The sequence below is a fragment of the Peromyscus californicus genome, unplaced genomic scaffold (assembly GCF_007827085.1).
Source record: "Peromyscus californicus insignis strain IS unplaced genomic scaffold, ASM782708v3 Scaffold_4__1_contigs__length_199733344, whole genome shotgun sequence".
Lineage (NCBI taxonomy): Eukaryota > Metazoa > Chordata > Mammalia > Rodentia > Cricetidae > Peromyscus > Peromyscus californicus.
The window spans coordinates 37,380,100-37,386,462 of NW_026294562.1; positions in this window are offsets into that span (position 1 = coordinate 37,380,100).

Genomic DNA, 6,363 nt, shown 5'->3' on the forward strand with positions numbered 1-6,363 from the left:
GTTTTTTATTAATAAGACAGTTTAGCAATTTGTGTTACAATACATATGCATATTAAATTATTTAATATGTAGCTGCAAAGCTGTAGGTCACAAATTTAAAACTAGATTGGCATTCATTAAATTGCTCACACTGATTGTACAGTCAGTGACAGAAGAGAGACGGACAGTGGTGAGAAAGACTGCCTTTTCAGACCTCTGTTCCGTTTAAACATCACATCCAGGGGTTATCCGTGCAATTCTGAAGATGGCTAACCAGATGAAAACCTCATATGGGTTATGATTTGTTCCAGAAGCATAAACAGAAATCTAAACAACGTGCAGGTTCAATTCCCCATCTGTGGTTTCGTCAAGCCCTTGGCAGGCACTGACCACACACAGTAGGGACTGTTTCCAAGTCCCTGCTCCACTTCCTCCTGTGCGTAGCTCTCATCTTCAGTAACCAGGATGCACTGCAGCCATCACTCCCACATCCTGGACAATGGGACAAAAGGAGAAACGAAGAGAGATGCCACGTTCCAGGTATCTGCCACAGGCGTGTGTCCCAAAGCCAGAACATTCTCACTTGGCCACAATGAGACTGCAATGGGTGGCCTTCACTTCTGAGAGACATTTACAAAGTTTAACCATCAGAGTTTAGAAGCAAGGAAGAAAGAATATGTCGCATCTGTCTTTCTGGGTCTGGATTACTTCACCCAGTGTAATATGTCCAGTTCTATCTATTTACCCTCAAGTTTTACTCTTCTTTACAGATTAATAGAATCCTACTGTGTGTATGTACCACATTTTCATTATCCAGTCATCAGGTGACGGATGTAGAGACTGTCTCCATTGTGACTAGAAGAACAGCGAGCATGGCCAACCAAGTGTCTCTACAGTGGGATACAGAGTCCTTTCGTGGTGTCTCTTATTTGTAGATCTTTAGAGTACATAACCTGGAGTAACTCCAGAATCCAGGAAAGTAAAATGGGACCATGGGGTGGGGTGGAGGCTCCCGAGGAGGGCTTAGAAGGACACTGGTACTATGAAGGGAAAAAAGGGAAAAATAGGGCCAGTTTAACAGGTGAGGGGAGGAGGGTAACACAAAGGGAGAGCAAGGAAGAGGAGCTAAGTGACAGGATGTTTGAAAAAGCCATGCCATTTTATAAGCTTACTTAAAAATACATATATGTGTATGCAAATATATTGACATATCTCATTTATATGCAATTACCCCACATGAGGTGATAATGATCCCCATAAGAGCTACAGACCAACAAAAACCCAAGTGTCACACAAGGGAAATCTCCCTTTGTGTCACTGACTGGGGGGATTCAAAGGACCCCCAAACAATTTAGGCTAGCTATTGCCATTGTCTTTGGTCACCTCACAGCACTTGAAGGTAGGACCCCATTGCTGAAGATACCAACCACTTGAGACCCAGGCCTTGGAGGAATCAAGCTGGTCTGACCTGGAAGCTTCCTCCCTGAAGGCTAGCTCTCATAGGCTCAGAGGGTGCTGTGCAAGCCTGCCAAGGGAGAAAAGTAACCAAAGGACCCACCCAGCTATAAGGTCTGTCTGGGAATCACAATGATTGACCTGGCAAGATATCCCCAAGAATGCGATGGTGGCACTTTTATCGTGAGGATAGCCAACAGCTGTCCGGTTGGACTTCAAGCTAATTCAGTTCGAGGGAACTTGTGCTGGTTAGTTCTTTGTCACTTTGACACAGTCCAAGGTCATCTGGAAACAAGGAACTTCTGCTGAGAAAATGCCTTGCTATCAGATTGGCCTGTAGGCAAGTCTGCGGAGGCATTTTCTTAATTGATGACTGATGTGGGCGTGCTCAGCCCACAGGGGTGGTGACACCCTTGAGCAGATGGTCCTAGATGGTATAAAAAAGCAGACTGAGGCAGCCATGAAGAGTAACACAGTAATCAGCATTCCTCCATGGTCTCTGCTTCAATTCTTTTTTTTTTTTTTTGAGACAGGGTTTCTCTGTGTAGCTTTGGGGCCTGTCCTGGAACTCTCTCTGTAGACCAGGCTGGCCTCAAACTCATAGAAATCTACCTGCCTCAGCGATTCAAGGCCTATGCCACTACTGCCTGGCTCTGCTTCAATTCTTGCTCCCAGGTTCTTGCCTTAAGTTCCTGCCCTGACTTCCCTTCACCATACACTACAAGCTGTAAGCTGAAATAAACCCTTTCCTCCTCAAGTTGCTTTTGGTCATGGTGTTTATCACAACAATAGAACTAAGACAGAACTCATCGTGCCTGGTACTGTAAACCTAGCCAAGAACTTACAGCTGGAGATGTCTTAGACCCTAGCAGAGGACATACTAATGCCATTTTCCTAAATCAATCTAGCTTCCAACTGCACTATGTACTAAATACTTGTACCCACAGAGAAGTTTAGCTCTCAGCCATCACCAAAGAAGCTTCTTTGTGCAGCAGATTGATGGGGGAATGTCTTTTTGTATGCTGTGACAATATGTTGCTCTGATTGGTTAATAAATAAAGCTGTTTGGCCAATGGTGGGGCAGAATAGGGTTAGGCAGGAGGAAGGAGAAAGGCAGAACAGAGAGGATGCTGCCAGTCACTACCATGAGAATCAAGATGTAAAGATACCGGTAAGCCACAAGCCATGTGGCAAAATATATATTTATAGAGATGGGTTAATTTAAGATACAAGATCTAGCTAGCGAGAAGCCTGAGCCAATAGGCCATACAGTTTGTAATTAACATAAGCCTCTGTGTGTTCATTTGGGTCTGAGTGGCTGCAGGACTGCAAGGATATGGGAGCCGGGTGGACACAGGAAAATTTGCAGCTACAGCAGATGGATGCTACTACAGAGATCCACAACTGGAACAAACACAGAGAATAAGTGACAAGAGGGTGTGTAGCCCCAAATGATACATACACAGTACAACCCCCTATACCTAAGGCTTGGGGGACATCATGGAAGAGGGGATGGGAAGATTGTAAGAACCAGGGGATCAGGATGCCTGCTGTGAGAAGGTGTTTTCTAGATATGACAAGGATGCTGTACTCAGAAAATCTCAATGCATCTTCCTGAACAAGATCTGCACAATGACCATACCAGTAGAGATGGATGGGGAAAACTTCATGAGACCTCATATGTAGATGAGGTAATCGATGGCTACACACACACACACACACACACACACACACACACACACACACTCACTCACTCCCATTATTAATTATAGAAAAAGAGGTCATGAATTTGAGAGAGGGTGGGAAGATACTGGAGGAGTTGGAGAGGGAGGACTTGAAATGATGTAAATGCAGTGTACCCATATATGAAAAATTCTCAAAAAAAATTTTTTTAAGTAAGGAAGGGGAGGACAGGTAATAGAGTTCTTAATCCAGAACTTTCCAATTAGTTCATACATTCTCTGCGCCACTAAAACAATATGGTCACTATGTAGAACAAGAATGCTGAAAGTTGCTAATCTGAAGAAAGTTCCCTAGAGAAAGATGATGTCATGAGGTGGAGAGGAGGAAGTGACTTGAAAACTCTATGCCGCCTCCAGTTTGGAGCAGTCCACACTGAGACTCCAGGGTGGGAAGGAAATGTTAGATTAAAAGGAAGTAAACTAATCCAAGGAAAAATTCATTCATCTCTCCCCAGGAAAATTTGGTGACCGCTGTGTTCTGAAGGCATCCCCTATATTTGTATGTTGAAGTTTGACCCCCAGTGTGATAGTATTAAGAGGGGAGGCCTTTAGGGGTGAGTAAGTCACAAGGTTTGTTCTCATGGAGGAGATTATTGATCCCATAAAACAAAAAATGGAAGGGAGCTTTTGCTGGTTTGCCGGCTGAGGACACAGCACCTGTCTCCTCTGGAGGGCCCAGGCACCAGACCTTCAGCGGACAGCAAACCTGCCCATGCCTTGTTCTTGGACTTTGCGGTCCCTAGAACTGTGTGGAGTCAATTCTCCTGCAAGTTCCCCTGTCCCATGTTCTGTTATAACATCCCGGAGGAACTAAGGCAGTGGGGAATTTAGGCAGAGGGAGTTGGAGGAATCCGAAGATCCAGGTCTCTAAGTCAGGTAGCACACACAGTGTTTTGCTGTGGGATGGTCTGTATGGCAAATGTGTTGCTGATTGGTCAATAAATAAAACACTGATTGGCCATTGGCTAGGCAGGAAGTATAGGTGGGACAAGGAGGAGAATAAAGCTGGGAAGTGGAAGGCTGAGTCAGAGAGACACTGCCAGTCACCGCCATGACAAACAGCATGTGAAGACGCCGGTAAGCCATGAGCCATGTGGCAAGGTATAGATTTATAGAAATGGATTAATTTAAGCTGTAAGAACAGTTAGCAAGAAGCCTGCCACGGCCATACAGTTTGTAAGCAATATAAGTCTCTGTGTTTACTTGGTTGGGTCTGACAGCTGTGGGACTGGCAGGTGAGAGAGACTTGTCCTGACTGTGGGCCAGGCAGGAAAACTCTAGCTACAGTGTTTGTTAAGTGAGGGTCACACTCTTTAGGGGAAATTGGGATAGGAGCATGAGGAAGAAAGGTGGAGAGGTTTCATGCATTTCTGTGTTTTTTTGCTTGCATTCAAGAAATACCGAGCAAGCACCTGCATGTTTGGAGTATACTTCCTTAAAACTGTGAATATTAGAAAGTAAAATTTAAAGCCACGAATGATAGCTTCAAATTTCTATTGATAAGAAGATTGCTTAAACTAGTTCCCTAAGCAATTACAGCATAAATTATTTCAGTGTGTGTGTGTGTGTATGTGTGTGTGTGTGTGTTGGTGTTGTTGCTCAGGGTAGCTGCTTGCTTGGTACTATTAGATCTTAGAGACAATGGTGCTCCATTCCATCTAGTCTACCTGCAGGCTTTCATTAGTGTTTTGTTTTGCTGTTGAACTTGTAGGAAGCTGGCTTTTTAAGTGACTGACATGTAAATTAAGACTTTTTTTTTTGTTTGTTTGTTTTTCAAGACAGGGTTTCTCTGTGTAGCTTTGTGCCTTTTCCTGGAACTCACTTGGTAGCCCAGGCTGGCCTGGAACTCACAGAGATCCACCTGCCTCTGCCTCCAGAGTGCTGGGATTAAAGGCGTGCGCCACCACCTCTCGGCCAAATTAAGACTTATTAATAGCATTATTCAACCACCACAAGGTAACAAAGTTCAAAAGTACTACCAATAGCCTTTGACATGAAAGCCGTACCTCCTAAAACATGTAAATGTACATATTTCAACTGCCAGCCAATTTCAATATTCCAGTGAGGAGATATCATTTCTTTAGAGTGGTTGTGTATTTTAACACAAGATCATCAAGTACTGAGTACCAACAGTCAACCTTAACTAAAGCAGTCACAAGAATGGTTGCCATTACTCTGAGCCCTTTCAGATATGTCCCTAACATGTTCATGTGCACTCAAAAATGCATCACACTGGTAAACCTTAAAAACTTATAAAACTCTTTTGTTTATTTATTTGCTAACTAAGAAGTGGGCTGATTGTGAAACTCTCAGTTTCCTTTCCTCTAAGCCAGGAGCTATTGCTGGCCATGAATGCCCCAATGCAGGAAGTTGCAAAACAGAGAGAAAGAAGAAAGGCGAGCTGGCATTATTTTCCCTCTGCTTTAGATATTGTCACAGTGCTTACCTTTTCTCACGGCGACAGATGTAACTATTCAAGGAAGAAAAATGAAGCAATGGGGAGTGACAGGGAAATATGCCCAAGGACTTTGGTACAGCAGGGTGACACACAGCTGAGCCGTTAGAATCTAGACTCCCTGGGAGCTCATCTGTTTTGCTCCTCATTAGCAGGGATCCTACTCTGAAAAGATCACATACTATCCAACTTAGATCTCTCCTGACTTGGGCAGGAATAGCGTAATAATTTACCCTTCTGAGCTTCAGCCCCTGTTCTGGATGGTACTAGGCTTATGGTAATTGTGGTGCACAAAACTGCCAAGCAAAAGTTTGCTGAAACGCTGAGAGGTTTATAACTCAAATTTAAGATAGTGAATTTTTTTTTAACTAAACTTTGTTTAGTGAAGTGCAAGAAAATATTACATTACTTTACATCAGGAGCTGATAAACCACAGCCTGCTGCCTCCCTTGTTTTGTATGGACTACAAGTTGTGAATGGCTTGCACAGTTTTAAGGAAACTGAAATTTAAATTTTAAAGGTTGTAGAAATCTGTCTTCTCCTTTATTTTACAAATACATTGCCCCTGTGTTTGCTTTTGGGCCCATTACGTCTAAAGTGTTTATTACATGTTTGTTTGATTTTGTTGTTTTTAAAGCTTGCAGATCCCTGGGTTGGCAGAACATGGAATTTCTGGTAAGGCAGATCTGGAGTGAGCCACAGAACTGTCACTTACTGTTTGGATGACCTTGA